Below are 18,863 nucleotides of genomic sequence, written 5' to 3' on the forward strand. Positions count from 1 at the left end.
TCTGTAGCACCACATTTCAAAAAGGTCTGTTCTCTTCTTGTGTAATCCATTTATCGTCCACCTTTCACATTCATGCATGACTACACTCCATACGAATACTTTGAGAAAAGTCTTCCTGACGCTTAAATCAATACTCGATGTTAACGCTTTTCTTGCCATTGCCAGTCTACATTTTATTTCCTACCTTCTTCGACCATCATCAGTTATTTTGCTCCCAAAATAGCAAAACTCATCTACTACTTTAATTGTCTTTTTTCCTAATCTAGTTCCCTCGGCATCATCTGATTTAATTAGACTACATTCCATTACCCTTCTTTTGTTTTTGTTGATGTTCATCTCATAGCCTCCTTTCAAGACACTGTCCATTCCGTTCAGATGCTCTTCCAGGTCCTTTGCTGTCTCTGACAGAATTACAATGTCATGGGGAAACCTCAAAGATTTTTTGTTTCCATCGATTTTTATTCTTACTCCAATTTTTCTTCTTGTGTTTCCTTTACTGCTTACTCAATGTTGTTGTTGTTGTTGTGGTCTTCAGTCCTGAGACTGGTTTGATGCAGCTGCCCATGCTACTCTATCCTGTGCAGTCTTCTTCGTCTCCCAGTACCAACTGCAGCATACATCCTTCTGAATCTGCTTAGTGTACTCATCTCTTGGTCTCCCTCTATGATTTTTACCCTCCACGCTGCCCTCCAGTACTAAATTGGTGGTCCCTTGATGCCTCAGAACATGTCCTACCAACCGATCCCTTCTTCTAGTCAAGTTGTGCCGCAAACTCCTCTTCTCCCTGATTCTATTCAATACCTCCTCATTAGTTATGTGATCTACCCATCTAATCTTCAGCATTCTTCTGTAGCACCACATTTCGAAAGCTTCTATTCTCTTCTTGTCCAAACTATTTATTGTCCATGTTTCACTTCCATATGTGGCTACACTCCATACAAATACTTTCAGAAACGACTTCCTAACACTTAAATCAACACTCGATGTTAACAAATTTCTCTTCTTCCGAAACGCTTTCCTTGCCATTGCCAGTCTACCTTTCAGATCCTCTCTACTTTGACCATCATCAGTTATTTTGCTCCCCAAATAGCAAAACTCTGGTTTCTGTACAAATTGTAAATAGCCTTTCGCTCCTTGTATTTTACCCCCGTAATTTGAAAGAGAGTAGTCCAGTCAGCATTGTCAAAAGCTTTCTCTACGACTACAAGTACTAGAAACGTAGGTTTGTCTTTCCTTAATCTAAGATAAGAGTTGCCTTTGGCAAATTCGCCCAAAAATTCTGAGTTTATTCTCCCTCTTTTTCTCGCGCACCGTAGCCCAAAAAAGGGCACACTGATCGGCCACGTCCCTATCACTCAGGCTTATGGTGGGGCGAAGAAAAATAATGTTTCCCTCCTTCACAACCGGTTGTAAGGCGCCGTGGTAGCGATGTGTTGGCCACAGGCAAAGAAGAGCATCTGTGCAGCAAGAGGAGTGTCTGGAGAAAAAGCGGCGCCCAGTGGCCGGCGCCGCCGGGAGTCGCCAGAAAGCAGGCGGCTGTCCTTTCTGGCGGCAGAGGGCCGGCGGACGGCGGAGAGGCGAGGCGAGGCGAGGCGAGGCGGTAATCTATTCATGCCAGCGGCAGGCCGCGCGGAACACACGGCCCTCGCTGGAGTTGGTAATGAGCCAAGCCGAGCCGGCGCACTCTCTCTCCGCGGACGGAACACAACCCGGCTGGCCGCCACGGCTTGGCTTCGCTTGGCTTGGCTTGGCGCGCTCTATCTGACTGAGTCACCCTCGCCTGAAGACCATACAGTGGCTTCTCTGTAATAGGCTTCGGAATTCGTGTTGTCTACATTCCCGACTTCTGACAAGTTTTCAGAAACTCAGTTGTGGCCAACAGTTTACGCAGTGACTGCAACAATTTTGTCACTAGTCGAGCGACTTCCTACTTTCAGACTTTGGTCTCTTTAACCTGTAATATATATGAAGCAGAAGAGTGTTTGTGTAGCTGCGCAGCATTTGTGCACCGCCGCCGTCAGTGTCAGCCAGTTTGCCGTGGCATACGGAGCTCCATCGCAGTCTTTAACACTGGTAGCATGCCGCGACAGCGTGGACGTGAACCGTATGTGCAGTTGACGGACTTTGAGCGAGGGCGTATAGTGGGCATGCGGGAGGCCGGGTGGACGTACCGCCGAATTGCTCAACACGTGGGGCGTGAGGTCTCCACAGTACATCGATGTTGTCGCCAGTGGTCGGCGGAAGGTGCACGTGCCCGTCGACCTGCGACCGGACCGCAGCGACGCACGGATGCACGCCAAGACCCTAGGATCCTACGCAGTGCCGTAGGGGACCGCACCGCCACTTCCCAGCAAATTAGGGACACTGTTGCTCCTGTGGTATCGACGAGGACCATTCGCAACCGTCTCCATGAAGCTGGGCCACGGTCCCGCACACCGTTAGGCCGTCTTCCGCTCACGCCCCAACATCGTGCAGCCCGCCTCCAGTGGTGTCGCGACAGGCGTGAATGGAGGGACGAATGGAGACGTGTCGTCTTCAGCGATGAGAGTCGCTTCTGCCTTGGTGCCAATGATGGTCGTATGCGTGTTTGGCGCCGTGCAGGTGAGCGCCACAATCAGGACTGCATACGACCGAGGCACACAGGGCCAACACCCAGCATCATGGTGTGGGGAGCGATCTCCTACACTGGCCGTACACCACTGGTGATCGTCGAGGGGACACTGAATAGTGCACGGTACATCCAAACCGTCATCGAACCCATCGTTCTACCATTCCTAGACCGGCAAGGAAACTTGCTGTTCCAACAGGACAATGCACGTCCGCATGTATCCCGTGCCACCCAACGTGCTCTAGGAGGTGTAAGTCAACTACCCTGGCCAGCAAGATCTCCGGATCCGTCCCCCATTGAGCATCTTTGGGACTGGATGAAGCGTCGTCTCACGCGGTCTGCACGTCCAGCACGAACGCTGGTCCAACTGAGGCGCCAGGTGGAAATGGCATGGCAAGCCGTTCCACAGGACTACATCCAGCATCTCTACGATCGTCTCCATGGGAGAATAGCAGCCTGCATTGCTGCGAAAGGTGGATATACACTGTACTAGTGCCGACATTGTGCATGCTCTGTTGGTTGTGTCTATGTGGCTGTGGTTCTGTCAGTGTGATCATGTGATGTATCTGACCCCAGGAATGTGTCAATAAAGTTTCCCCTTCCTGGGACAATGAATTCACGGTGTTCTTATTTCAATTTCCAGGAGTGTATTTGCTCGAAATAATTTTCAGAGAATGTGTTTAGCACAATTTCGGTTGATGTCTTATTCATACTTATGGATTTAAGCTTTTGAAACGGTCGGCCTTTTATTTTCCCTCACAATCCACTTCAATGATCGTCTGTTGCGATCACTGAACACATATTTTCGTTCACGTTGTGTCATAGCGGATGATATTTTCCCGCTTTCCCTGCACGCCCTATGGTTTGTTACCTCTTGTAACACCAAACTCTTCGGCTCCCTTGGTGACGGAAGCACCGACAGTTTGCTTATGTTCGACGTCACGTAGCTATGACGTCATGCACTAACAGCAAACGTGCACCGCAAATATTACGTAAATGGAGAATGCTATAGACGTGTGGTTTTCACAGAGTGGACTGGTAGTCAGGGGCTCATAATGTTGTAATAAAACATAGAAAGTGTATTCTTGTGCAAACATACACTTCTTAAATGGATTAATGCCTGTTGATGTCAACAAATTGAAAGTAGGGTACATCACAATGTTAGTTGTATTTGTTGATGGGTTATAGTGCGAGTCGTTTACGAGATACCGTATTTTGAAAAATTTCCACACAAACACTTATTTGTGGCATTAAACCTGCGAAATTGCTAGGTAAGATGGTGTTATGTTTGCTTGCAGTTTGTTTGAATGTTCCTTGAGCGTATTGGGATTTACTTGTCAGTTACTGCGTGACAGTCCAAGTGGTAGGTCGTGAGTGGAGGGTAGGATTTACCGATGCAGAGTGAGCCACATGCTCATGGTGCATGGACAGTGTAGAAAGAATTCAGTTCGCATTTGTACGGCGTATGAGGCAAGATATCCCAATTAATGTCAACCACTTCGGTAATTATTGATCAACCTCTTCATCCAGGTGTGTGAAAGTAGTACTGTAACACCTACACGAGGTAACAGAGGAAAACAAGTGAGTGCAGAAGTGGGGGAAATTAATGTTATTGTTGCTGCTGCTGTTGATCCGCACATACGCTCCTCTGCAATCGCACGAGGAAGTGGCACGGTTCAGGCAAGTGTCCAAGGCATTCTTCATCGACAAAGGTTCCATCTATATCACATCTCTCTCCATCAAGAGCTGCATGGAAACGATTATGAGAATCGTGTTAACTTTTGTAGACGGGGATTTAAGACAGGATAGTCTAGATGTATCACGTACCCTGTTCAGCAACGAAGCCATATTTACAGTCACGACGGGGTAAACCTCCGAAACATGCACTATTGGTGTTAAAAATCTCCGTTGGCTTCGTCAGGTGGAACGTCAGCATCCATGGAGCTTATACGTGTGGGTTGGGATAGCGAACCATCAGCTCATACGCCCGTTTTTCACAGACGAAACACTGAATGTATACAAGTATCGCAGCCTCCTAACAGACCATCTTCTACAGATTCTAGAAGACGAATTGTTTCCAAACCATTAGATTGAACGCAGAGGATCTGTACCTTCACTGTCCCGTTCCCCGGAGTTGACGCACGTAGACTTTTTTCTGTGGGGAAAGCTGAAAGATGCTATCTACAAGAACATACCCACTGCACCGATGATATCTAATGACGTATTACTTCAGCCTGCCCGGTCACCTCTGCTAATACACGTGCAGCAATCGTCCCACACCAGACTGAACGCGTGTATTGTCACTGCCCTTGATCATGTTGAAAACAATCTGTGATTTTCAGTTGTCTCGTTACTGGTCAGAATCCACGTTACTAGTGTGTGAACTTGTGTGATCTTTAATGTGTGATACCACAGTCATTTTATAAGTGTGTGTGTGGGTGCGGGGGGGGGGGGGGGACTTTTCAAAATATCTAGTGAACGACTCGCGATAGAATTCTGCATTAACACCACTAACGTTCCAATTTTAATTTGTTAATGTCAATAGCCATTGGTCCATTGCAAAATATATACTTCCTGAGAATTAGTGCAACCTGTTTATTGACTCAAAATACGAGCCTCTTATTAGCAATCCATTCTGTGAAAACAGCACATCAACAGCCCTTTCCATATCTGGAATATTTACGGCTTTAGCTGATAAATGGTTCTAAGCAATATGGGACTTAGCATCTGAGGTCATCAGTCCCCTAGAACTTAGAACTACTCAAACGTAACTAACATAAGGACATCACACACATCCATGCCCGAGGTAGTATTCGAACCCACGACCGTAGCGGTCGCTCGGTTCCAGACTGAAGCGCTTAGAGCCGCTCGGCCACACTGGCCGGCTTTAGCTGATAGATATAGTACATGGAATGTGGTGGTCGTAATGAGAGATAGTTGTAGATACTTTTGAATAAACTTACGTCGCGCATTAGGTTGAGATTAACGAAATTAGACATATGAAGAAGGTGGCAATGGCTAACACGCAGCATCAATGAAGATGGTACAGTAAGTGTGGTGGGGGCGTTGAAGAGGATGATGAGCGCACCTCCAGCGGCGAATTCACTGATACACTGCGAGAGAGGTTACTTTATTCAAACCTGTGAGTGATTCTAGCTCACACTAGCGATCCTCTAGCTTAATCAAGCACTCAGATCCTCGTATGTGACATCAGGAACCCTAGAACGAAATGTCTAAGTGGAACTCATACGTACTGTGGTTGCCTACGAGACAAGTCTATCAAAAAACGAATGCTTCGTCCCACCGCCCGTGACCATCTTAGCAGTGTAGTGGTAGCCAATCAAACTACAACACGAGGAAGGATGAAATAACGCAATTTTACTTATTGTGTGCATACAGTGGGAAGTATACATGATTAAAATTGTAGAGAATTTTCCCGGGTTGTATGGCCGTGGTCCATGGAACTCTTCAATCCCTAAGGACAACGATAGGACACAGCGATGGAAGAACACGATTTCTCTACCCTTCATCAGAAAAGTAACGGATCAAATCGGCAAGATTCTAAGGAATCATGACGCTCGACCGATTTTCAGACCAACTAAGAAAAGAGGTCAAGCACTTCGTTCCGTTAAGGATAAACGCCCCCCTCTGTCTGCAAGTGGTGTATATGAGATTCCGTGTACGTGTGGCAAGGTCTACATTGGAACTACAAAGAGAAGTGTGAATACACGGTTAAAGGAACATAAAAGTCTTTGCCGATTAGGTAAAACAGACGAATCATCCGTGGCGGAACATGCCCTTCACTCAGATGATCACGTAGTGAAATTTTCGGAAACCGAAGTATTATGTACTACGACGAATTACTATCCACTGCTATATAGAGAAGCCATCGAAATATATAAATATGGGGATAATTTTAACAGAAAAGAAGAAGCCATGAAACTCAGTAATATATGGACTGTGGCGCTACAGAATTGATGAGAAGTTTTTATCTTTGGCGTATTGTAATCGATAGTTAAATTTTTTTATCTTTGACAAGGTTTATCTTTGGTATCACGTGAAATCCAGACCACGCCCACTTTCCACAGTATTTAGGCCGCTCTTCGACGTCCGACTTGTCAGTCAGCAAGACTCAGCACAACCAGGAGCACCTCCAAAGATGTCCAACGTAGCCTTGGACGAAACGTAAGGGACTGAAGAGTTCCATGGACCACGGCCATACAACCCGGAAAAATTCTCAGCACATAAAACATTCGGTCGTCATTGTATGATTAAATCTGTAGTTGACTCGGGAGTTTACAGAGTCCAAAAATAAGAGTAGAGAGTTGTCACCTCTGGCAGCAACAGTGATTCACAACTGGCTGGGTTGACAGTAACGGGTACATACTTCCACGCTGCTTCAAATCAATTGCAGAGCAGCAATTGGCGTTTGGTGCCGTGCCGGTGTATCGATAACGCATGGCCTGATGTTTTCGGTAGGATAGAAATTTGGAAAGTTTGGTGGTCTGAATACCAGTCGAATACACTGTGTATCGAGGCACAGTATGTGAAAACTGCGGTCTTGTGTTACCTTGTTGAAATATAACGTCACAGAGACAAGAAAGATAGGGCACGGCCACCTGCTTCATAAACTCAGAAATGGAAAAGTTGCTATCCAAATTGCTGGCTATGTGCTCCATTTGCATATTCCAGCATGTACAACACCTCATTTCAGTTAGATGTTTGTTCCATGTCGCCTTCATGGTGCTCTAGTTTTAATGGTCAGTGATCTATAGCGAGGCCACACAGATCGTATTACAAGTTCTCTGTGTCAGTTTACGCATTTGGCGTACTCCACATGTTTAGTGTAGTTGCATTTTGTAGCCGCGCGGGATTAGTCGAGCGGTCTGGGGCGCTGCAGTTATGGACTGGTTCTGGCGGAGGTTCGAGTCCTCCCTCGGGCATGGGTGTGTGTGTGTGTGTTTGTCCTTAGGAGAATTTAGGTTAAGTAGTGTGTGAGCTTGGGGACTGATGAGCTTAGCAGTTAAGTCCCATAATATTCCACACGCATCTTGCAGCTGGTTGCCATTTTGTGGCAGATAGAAAGCGATTGAAGCTGATCATAAATACGTTACCCTCAATATCGAAGAATGGTTTTCGGCCTATGACAGATAATGTTGTTACAAGTTTAATCCACTCGACCCTTGTATACAGCGTGATATTGTGAAAGCTCTTGAGAAGTCGAGTACAGTGATACAACGAATGTTAAGATTGTCGCTGAAAATTTTCGCAACAGTAGTGTACGATATGTGGCGCTATCTGAGATAGATTTCTAGGGTGGCGACACTTACCACTGCCTAGTGTGCAAGAACTCTCTGGGTGGGGCTGTGTATGTCTGGCGGCGCACAAGGAAATGGTATGTGGCGCGAGCAGACTGAGCGGTGGTGGTGAAAGACGGGGAACGCGGACACGAGCCGAGAGTAGCCGGGCCTGGCCTGTTTGGCTGTGTTCGCCCTGCGTACAGCAGCAATAGTGCGCTGGCCCGTCTCACAGAACTGAAACCTGTCATAGCGTGTCGATGCTCCTGCTATGTCAGGCACACGGGATATTAGACATATATTGTTTGTGGGTAGCTGTGCTAGTCAACATTCTTTCTTGAGCAGAGCACTGTAATCTGCTTCGTGCTAAATAGGCGTTTTCCGACAGCTGAACAGCGCATCGCTAGACTGTGTTTGAACTAAGTACATTAAGCTGGCTGCCCGCAACATATTGTCTTGCTGTGTAAGACACAGATTTCTTACTGTTTGGTGCCATATGACTGGACGTCGGTAACAGAATTAGTACATATATGTTAAGAGAGTATGAAAAAGTTCTTGCTCGTTTCCAAAGCTGCTTGGTTTCAACTTAGTGTGAGGTATTTTCTCTTATCCGCATATGTTCAGGGGGATCGATGTTAAAATAACAAGATATATGTTACGGGAGGAAGAAACGGTTGAGGGCCATGGGTTACACAAGAGAAGCTACAGTTGTGTTGATCATTCTAGTTTATATAAATTCAGATTTTGCTGAAGCTGCTTTCACTGACTTGTTTTTTATGGTGTTTCTTAATTATTTTTAATTACATTTATTGAAATTGTAATTAATTTGAGTCTTGGGTAAATAAACTACTTTTCATATAGAATTTAAAAGATGAGATAGACTGTTCATCCCGTACAGCATACCCTGTACTTATTTCTCACTTTCATTTTCATCACTGGTATTCATCTTGATACTCTTTGATCCTAAATTTTAATCCTTCTGAAACTTTCTTTCATTTCCTTCGTTTTTCTTCTATGTATAGTTTGAATAGAAGAGGAGGAACGCTCAATAGTTACGTTACGCCCTTTTTCGTCCGAGAACTTCTGTCTTTGTCTTCTGTTCTCATTGTTCCTTATTGTTTCTTGTGAAATAAGCCTTCTCTTTATTACAGCAGCAATGTCATCCAGTAACAATGCCATCCAGAAGCAATATCATACAATCGTGAATGCTTCATTCTATTATTATTTGGCATTTATTTCGTTTATTATGCTGCCAGAATGAGTGACGAGGTGAATGCAGATGTATCTTGGAATCTGCAAATCATCAATGATGAATAAGCGTTTAAATCGCATTGTGCTATCGTGTAGTGAGTAACATGCATGGTATAGTATGGTTTTTGATCTGTAGCCAGTCTAACTTGGAAACGGTTTTGTGGTAATTTTTATGAAATATATTTGTGTCTTGGGGTAGTGGGTTATTCCTAACTCTTACTGAATATTGCGCTCATCTAACTGAATGGAAAAGTTTAATGATGAATATATGTTAGTCTTACCACTATTAACTCTATACTTACATCAAATCAAATTCACAGAAGTAAAAAACACAAAAAAAACAAACACAGAACTGATTAAAATCAAAGATATTAATTTCATACTAGTTCCAAGGTGCAATCTCTCAATTATTTGATCAAATAAAACTTAAAAACACAACTTTTGATACTGAGAATAACACTGTTGTATGCATTAATATCTACACAACAACTCTACCTAAAAACATTGAAGGAAATTTCTATTTCAGTCCATTACGCAAATCCTGAACTTGAGTTAATTTTGGTTCATCGATACAGGATGCATAAATATGTCGGTTGCAGTTTACACGTACGACTTCAGCCTTCTTATTAGATGATGGAGGACGCAGGGTGCATCTCCTCCATCTTGTAACACCAACTCGCTGCCCAGTGGATGCCATACACTTATCGAAAATACGACCAACTGAACCCCGGAGTTCTCTCGGCAGTCTTGTATTGAGTAATCTTCCATTTAGCTACAACTCACACAGCTGCCGTGAAAGGTCTTTAAGAAAATCAAATCTCGAGAGTGAACTATTATGTCTAGAGGTTGAATAATGTCCATGTCAATTTAAACCAGTAGTCTTGAAGACTCCAGGAAACACTGCCATTGGCCACCGACAGGTGTTCCTATTAGTTGAAAAGTCACGCATTTTTGATCTAATCGTCCATCGCCTCTATTTGTTTGATCGTAAATCGTTACAATTTCTGTTTTGCCGGTTTTATGATCAGTGTCCTTGCGATGATGCGTGGATGGAATTAGTACATGAGGAACAAGCGTTGTCCTCAGTAAAATCATATTCCGATCACCTCTCTTTACGATTATTTTGTGGCGAGAACTGTAATGGAGTTTCCCTTTTATTTTTCTTCAGTTTGCCGACATAAAAAAGCTTTCGTTTTCTAGTTTGTCCGACACCTCTGTCGGAACTACACTCATGTTAAAAAAAGACCGAACACCTTGAACAGCCGGCCGAAGCGGCCAAGCGGTTCTAGGCGCTTCAGTCTGGAACCGCGCGACCGCTACGGTCGCAGGTTCGAATTCTGCCTCGGGCATGGATGTGTGTGATGTCTTTAGGTTAGTTACGTTTAAGTAGTTCCAAGTTCTAGGGGACCGATGACCTCAGAAGTTAACTCCCATAGTGCTCAGAGCCATTTTTGAACCTTGAACAACTAGAGATAGGACGTTCATATTCACAGAACATGTACACTAGTATGTTCTGCAGAAATTATTAGCTTTTCAGTCATCTCAGCTCAGCATGTGTCCTGTTGCCTAGTAGACACAGGGCTCGCCGTGGGTCCTGATAACTTGTTCCATCCGTGGTGGCATCGATGCGTAAAAGGCGCGAATGGCGTTCTGTGGTAGAGCACCCACGCTGTGTTCAACTGGTTCCAAAGTTCATCTGTAGTGGTTGGCACTGGGTCGCAGCTTTGCACCCGTCCTTTCAACATATCCCACACATTTTCGACTGGCGACAAGTCTGGTGCTCTGACAAAAGGCTGACAGCCTGTGACACAAAGAAGGCACGTGTTCGTTTAGCAACATGTGGTTGTGCATTGCCTTGCTGAAAATTGGCGTCTGGGGTGTTGTGCAGAAAGGGTATGGCTACGAGTTGCAGGATTTCACTCACGTAGGACACACTGGTCACAGTGCCCTGAACAAGCACTAACTGTGACTTATGGTTGTACCCAATAGCAACCCCACACCATAAGGCGTCGAGTTGGTGCTGTGCGGACGCGGTCTCTGTGATACCGCTCCCCCTGTCTGCGGCGAACCAAAACGCGGCCATCACTTTCAAAGAAACAGAACCTGCGTTCATCCAAAAACACTATCTGATGACATTTCTGTCCCAGTGACGTCGTTCCATACATCACTGCCGTCTACCATGTATCGTCAAAGGTAGCCGGAGGAGTGGACGACGCGCAAGTATCCCACGCTGTAATAAACGGCGAGAAACTGTCGCCCCTGGTGCAGTCAATGTGTTACACTGTTTAACTGTTGCACCAGAGCCGAGGAGGACGCTCGTCGGACCTGCAGTGCCATTCGGACGAGATGTCGATCTTTTGGTCTGGGTGGTGCGACCTGCGCTGCCGAAACGCTTCGTCCCACACGAGCAGGAATTTCCCTGATGTATCACGTTCTCTCATGTCAATAGTGCGGTATCTTTGAATGACAGTGATTTGACGGTACTTTTAGTGCATACGTCTGGGAGGCATTCTGCACATCCGCTCAAGTCACACTGATCATTTAGCTTTGGTTTATAACAGCAAAGAGAGCCGCAGGCACGTTTTATCGATAGGTGGTGTTGCACAGCGAAGTCGATGTTGACCTTGAACCCGAGGGCTGACAAATATCAGATCTAATGTACATGTTTTGCGAATATGAAAGTCTTATCACTAGTTGTTCTGGGTATTCTGCTTTTTCTGTACACGAGTGCACTTCTTAGCCGTAATATATCAACAGGTATCTTGAATAGGAGTCGCCAGTCGATGTTCACAGTGTGACGGTTTGAATATGGTTCAAATGGCTCTGAGCACTATGGGACTCAACTGCTGAGGTCATTAGTCCCCTAGAACTTAGAACTAGTTAAACCTAACTAACCTAAGGACATCACAAACATCCATGCCCGAGGCAGGATTCGAACCTGCGACCGTAGCGGTCTTTCGGTTCCAGACTGCAGCGCCTTTAACCGCACGGCCACTTCGGCCGGCACGGTTTGAATAGTTTTTCGTTTTGAGACGACAAACTCTTCAGACACTGCCCTTGCCCAGCATAAACGTAAACGTGTGTTCTGGTGTACGGAGACGTGTGTTCTGGTATACAATAATATCATGATTTAGAAGTCATAATTTTCAGGTTAGATGTCTTATACACGTACATTCCGCATCCGCATCGCCCAAGAAATCCTAGCAACATTTCATAGTCCAACCTTTTTCTCCTACGCAGTAGCAGTCTCAAGTCTCATTGCTATTTGATTCATCCAGATCCAATTCGGTATCATGTTCACTGTTGTAATCGGGATCACTTATGTAGTCAGCTACAGCACCACAGTCTTCGATATCACCATCATCATTTAACCACTGATTTAGAATGTGTTCAGAATTAGGATTCGCAGCACACTTACTAGCCTTATATATGATAACTATAATAATAATTCTACACATAATAGGAATATAGTCAAAAATTAGAGGATTTGTAAATCTGTGGATGAGTATCGTACCGCAAACAACTTATTTTACTTAGCTAATCAAAGAGATATTAGTAACCACTACTCACCAAAAAAGCTCTTAACGTACTAAACGAAAGTACTGAGAAGCAGAAGTGCGCACAACGGAAAATTCTGGCGTTATGAGCATTGGAACATCGGATGGCGTATTCTCATGCACTACAACACCCATAGAGGGTTAAGGTTTCTAGACACAAGATCTTGGCTTCTGAAGTCAGGACAAGTTTAGTTCTCAAGGAAGTACCTACTTCAAAAAACGGTTAAAGTAAATTGAGATTTAGGGATTATTCAAGGGAGGAGGGGGAAAATTAGCGTGATGTCCCTGGAGAACTATGAAGCTGACTGGCTACAGTGTGTTCCAGCCAATCAGGGAAGAGAACGATCGTGCATTCCGGAATAGGGAGAGATTCGTGTACGCTCGTCTCGAGGAGTCGTAATTCATATTTACTAACTTTAGGACCTATTGTAAGGTATTCTACTAATTTTGTAAAAATGTTTTCTTTTTGTTGAGAAGATGTGTGGATGAAAAAGTAATGAGAGCCGTTGTAAGCGACGTTTTCGTAACTTCTGGACTCTTTAGTAAAAATTTGGACTTTCTTCCGATGGACTAGTAAAGTTTGGCGTGGAATGTAGCGCAGTCATAATTCAGAAACGCCAGGTTGCAGAATATTGCAACTTCCGCAGTATTTTACGAGATTACGAAACTGATACCAATCGTATCAATTTTCCAACAGATCATTTACTGGCGAAAATTACTGTTCTTTGGATAGCAGGTCCCATGTTCTCTAATTAAACTGATAGACGCACGGTCTTGGGGTAGCATCTGTGATTAGTATCCCGGGATAACACCAAGTCGCTGCTTAAAATCTGAATAAAACCCATCAGGAATGACGGTCGAAAATTTCTCGTATAAGGAGCCGCCCGCGTTCTTCCTGCGGCCTTGTCAAAGTTGACGGAGAAGTTTCTTATCCTTGGGGCGGAAGAATCAGCAATGATCAACAGTATGACGATGCGGAGCCCGCCCGGTTAGCCGTTCGGTTTAACGCACAGCTTTCCGGATTGGGAAGGAGCGACTGGTCCCAGGCACGAATCCGCCCGTCGGACGTGTCGAGGTCCGGTGAGCTGGCCAGTCCGTGGATGGCTTTTAGGCGGTTTTCCATCTCCCTCGGCGGATGCGGGCTGGTTCCCCTTATTCCGCCTGACCTACACTGTTTCGGCGATTGCCGCGCAAACAGGTTTTTCACGTAAGCGTACACCACCATTACTTTACCACGCAAACATAGGGGTTGCACTCGTCTGGTGTGAGACGTTCCCTGCGGTGGGGGAGGGGGGGGGGGGGGGTGTCCACCGGGGGCCGGACCGCACAATAACCCTGCTAAAAGAGTGGTTCGTCGTGGGGCGGCAGAGGGGTGAAGTGGACTACGGTAGTCGTCGTGGAGTTGTGGACCACTGCGGCTGCGGCGGGGACGGAGCCTCTCCGTCGTTTCTAGGTCCACGGTTAACATACAATACAATTCATACAATACGGGTTGTAGACACTTGGTTGACGACGTGTGGAAGTTTGGGTGTGGCCAGGAGTCGTGTTCAGATAGCCTAATTGTATGGTGATTTGAACGGGGTGGCCGAGCGGTTCTAGGCGCTACAGTCTGGAACCATCCGACCGCTACGGTCTCCCACTAGAATCTGCTGGAATGGACTGCCACGGGTGGGGGTTGGGGGTGGGGGAGGGGGGAGATAACCGAGAGAAAGAAACTAAACTCGGATAGCGTAACATTCTAAAAGTCGTATTGTGTGTTTTTAAGAGTCTGAGCGTTGTAAGTAAATTAGGAAGAGGAAAAGCAAAAGCTCGCTCTCGATATGGGGATGGGAGTGGGGCACTGTAGTGAAATGGAAAGAAAACAAGGATTACTGGTAGGACGATTTGTTTTTGGGAATAATACAGTGATAATTAACTATTTTTGCTCAAGTACCTTTTATTTAGTTCGCTTAAAGCCTATCTTAAAATATTATTTGTTAAAAAAATTCTGGTTAACGTAAAAAATTGCGCGGTTCATTTAAGTAAGTAAGCGGAGACATACAGAATTGATGGGTCACATTGAAACAGTACATGGCGAACTAATAATAACAACTAGCTTCAGTTTTACTCGAGAAGATTCCTAAAGTGGTTGTTGAAAAGTTAAACGTTAAACGTCTTTTGAGTTTCATTCTGATAGTAATATTAAAGTTGTCGTTATTCAAAGGAAAAGTCGTTAACTACCTTCAGTTCAAAGAAGAGAAAAGTTTTCAAAATCTGTACCTTCAGAACTGATGATCGAATTTTGCAGGCAGGACTACTAGTTTTCAAAAGAAAACTACTTAAGATGAGTTAATATTCGTTCATGGTACAGTAGTAAATACCAGCACCCTGTTTTTATGTATGAATCTAACTATCGAAGTGTTAATTAAAGCAAAGAGTGAAGTGTTAAATGCTGTTTCTGGAGAGAATGCTACCTCCAAATTTCCACTAATTTCTTCGGAATAGTTAAGACAGCTTTAACAATATTCAAACACGTACACACACGGTTAACATTTATAAGAAACGTTTAATTTAGGTACAGAAAGTTTTGGAAGTGTAGGTTGTATTTTTCTTCGCAAGTCCATAGAAACTACAACAACCACTCAAGGTTGCTGAAAGGTCTCGTAGTTCAGCAGGCGCAGAGACATACTTGTAACAAAAACGATAAAAGTACGCTATACTGAAAAACAAGTATACATTTGCAGGGTCGTTACAGTAGGTAATATGTTAATACATCATGGAATGAATTCTATGGTACTAATGGAAGCCATAGAGAGCAGTGACTGGAATATATCCCTCAAGCAATTGATAAGATTGGGTCAAAGTGCTGATCTGAGACGGAGGAGTTGAAGGGGTTAGCCAGAAGAGGAAAACGTGGAGCAGGCCGGATCAAAAAGCCTGATGACAAAGAAAAAAAGAACTGACTTTCCTTCAGCTTCATGCCAAGACATTCTGTTAATTAATGAAATCTGTATCACTATGTCTGTTTTCAGCTTCGTTACATTTAAAGCTTATGTGACCGAATGGTGACATCTTGATACTGCCATCCCGCCACGACCGTGGAACGCAAATCAATTTAGAAGGCAGCTGAAGAACTTCTTAGCTTCATATTTCACAGATACCATAGATGAGATATTTAATTTCTTTCTCCAACATCTTAGAGAAAACTGAAACATGTTGTTAATAATATATTAATTTTTTTGATCAGTTGTTTTTCAAGCGAGTGTCTCACCATAGTGTGCTACGGGTTTTGCTAAAGAAAGCTATTTGAATTCAGGGAATAGTCGGAAGAGCTTTTTTGCTGCACTGTTCTTTGTACAAGTGTGTTTAGATGAGAAGACCACTGTGCCAAAACAATAACAGCTAAGCTCTGCAAACATCATCTTTATTTCACAAGCGCCAGCGTTCAACATCTTAAGTTGCCCCCTGTTGTGTAAATATTACAGCAGAAGACAACCACATATGTACTACACAGCTAGTGTAAGCAACAGTACCGACTGACTTCATTCCGTGCTTTCGTTACGGCTGCCTCTCGCACAGGGCGCAGTGTAAACTCTGCAACGGTGGAAGGTTAGAGTTCAACTTGTAGCTGTAAGAGAGAGCGGAGCTGTAGCTTTTGCAGAGTCAGACAAAGACAGGGACGGAAATCGACCACACCATCGCGGCGTTCTCCTAAAATTATTTAGGGAAAGTAAGGAAAATTTAACTCAGCACTACGGCACGATTTGAATATCCCGCCTCCAATGGAAGATTCCGGCATTGTAACTACTGCGCTAATAATTTCGGTAATGAAAGCCAGTCCAGATTGTGTAAAAATGCTGCCTCGTCACAAAACGTGGGCACACGATGGTTCAGAATGCTTCTCACCATTCTACACGAGGGGCGTTCAATAAATAATGCAACAAATTATTTTTTCTCTGCCAATTTCGGTTCGAAAAATTCAAAATTTTTGTGAGACATCTTGGAATATTCTCGTTTCACTCCCCATAGTTTCATGAAGTTACGACAGGTCCGGCACTATAGGTAGCCTTTAAAATGGCGTCTGTAACGGGTGAGTGTTCCAAGAAGAGAGCTGTCATTGAGTTTCTTTTGGCTGAAAACCAGAGCTTCGCAGCTATTCACAAGCGCTTGCAGAATATCTACGGAGACCTGCCAGTAAGCAAAAGCATAGTGAATCGTTGGGCGAGGCGTCTGTCATCATCGCAACGAGGTCGTGCAAATCTGTCCGATGTCCCGTGTGCCGGTCGGGTGCACACAGTGTTGGAACACTCACTCTACGTAATCGACAGATCACAGTCAAACAACTCGCTGCACAACTAACGTCTTTGTTGATTGTGCTTACGGACTTGTCCACCAGTTTAGGTACTGAGAGGCGATGTGCCAGCTGGTTTCGTCGCAGCCTAACAAAAGACCATAGACCCCATCGAAAGGACCATTTGTGCGGGGATGATCGTGAGAATCTTTGTCGAACATCGTCACGGCCTTTGTAACATGGGTTCATCACTTCGAACCGAAAACGAAACGGTAGTTCATAGAGAGGCGCCACACGACCTCTTCGAAGAAAAAGTTCGAAGCCGCATCATCAGTCAGTAATGTCATGGCGACAGTCTTGTGGGGTTATTCTGTTTGATGTCCTCCATCATAGTGCAACAGTCAACTCCGAAGTGTATTGTGCTCCTCCAGGTAATTGGAAAATTCAGCGTGTTCTTCGCCACAAAAATGCAAAAACGAACATCTGCTTCTCCGTAACAACCAAGGTCTCGAAGAAATCTGTGCTCACCAAACGTCACTGGGCTCTTCATACTTTTCACCCTACAGTCCTGATTTCGCACCTTCCGATTTCCATTCTTGTGGCCCAACGAATATTGTAATCCGCTGGAAGATATATGTGAATGATGGGAAAGTTATTAACGCAGCAACACGTTGCCCCGGTGTCGGCCAGTAGTGCAGTACCATGTGGGCATACAAGACATCACAGCAGGGAGGGGTAAGGCCGTCGCACCGAACGGAGATTGTCTTGAAAGATAGGGTATTTTAGCCAAAAGAGTGGCGAATAATATGGTGTATTGGAATCCTGCATGAAACGAGCTTGCTTTCAGAAAAAAAAAAAAATTGTTGCATTACTTACTGAACGTCTCTCGTACATCGATGCTATATTAATTCGTAGATTCATCGACGACATATACATGACTTCTACCACATTACAGCCTAAGCTTACCGGTATCGTACATATTTGTCAGTCGCACTTATAAAAATTGTGGGACAAGTGACGGCTGAACATCTCTAGCAACATTTATCTCAGACAACAGAGGAAGTCGATATGTCAACGAGCGTTTTGGGTTATTAGTTTTAAAACTCTTTCTCTATAAGAACAAAAATTGCGGTCACTCACTCTTTTTCTTCGTTTTTACCTCTCTAAGAACTAATTTAAGGTTATTAGTTAGCTTTATGGCTCTTCTTTCAATATAAACCAAAATCAGTTAAGAATTCTTTGTTGTTCCTTCGCTGCTTCTGGCCATACACTGCATGACTTCCAATTCTCCTTGAATTTGTGCTTAGCCGTGAATGTAGCACAGGTTGCACGGTTTCATGGTTCAAATGGCTCTGAGCACTATGTGACATAACTTCTGAGGTCATCAGTCCCCTAGAACTTAGAACTACTTAAACCTAACTAATCTAAGGACATCACACACACCCATGCCCGAGGCGGGATTCGAACCTGCGACAGTAGCGGTCACGCGGTTCCAGACTGAAGCGCATAGAACCGCACGGCCACATAGGCCGGCATTTCATCTGATCTTTTGTTTATTGCTGTCGTCTTTAGGTATCTACCTTCATTTCCTGTAGCCGATTAATCTCGCACTTTTAAATAACGTTTTAACGCCTTGTCCTTTCTATGTAAACATGGCCATTCAATTATCTCAAGCGTCACCTTTGTGTCGTACCAACAAACCTGACTATTAAAATAGGGTGTCTGCGCTTCTCCTCTTGTTCCAAGTCGCATATTTTTTTAATAATTTTTCTACCTGCTCTTCATTGTCTACACAACTTCTGTAAGAGCTGTGATAACTGTAGTTTACTGTCATATAGAGTTTCAAGAGAAACAAATAACAGTGCGAGAACGGGAATGAT

The sequence above is a fragment of the Schistocerca americana genome, chromosome 2, assembly GCF_021461395.2.
Source record: "Schistocerca americana isolate TAMUIC-IGC-003095 chromosome 2, iqSchAmer2.1, whole genome shotgun sequence".
NCBI lineage: Eukaryota > Metazoa > Arthropoda > Insecta > Orthoptera > Acrididae > Schistocerca > Schistocerca americana.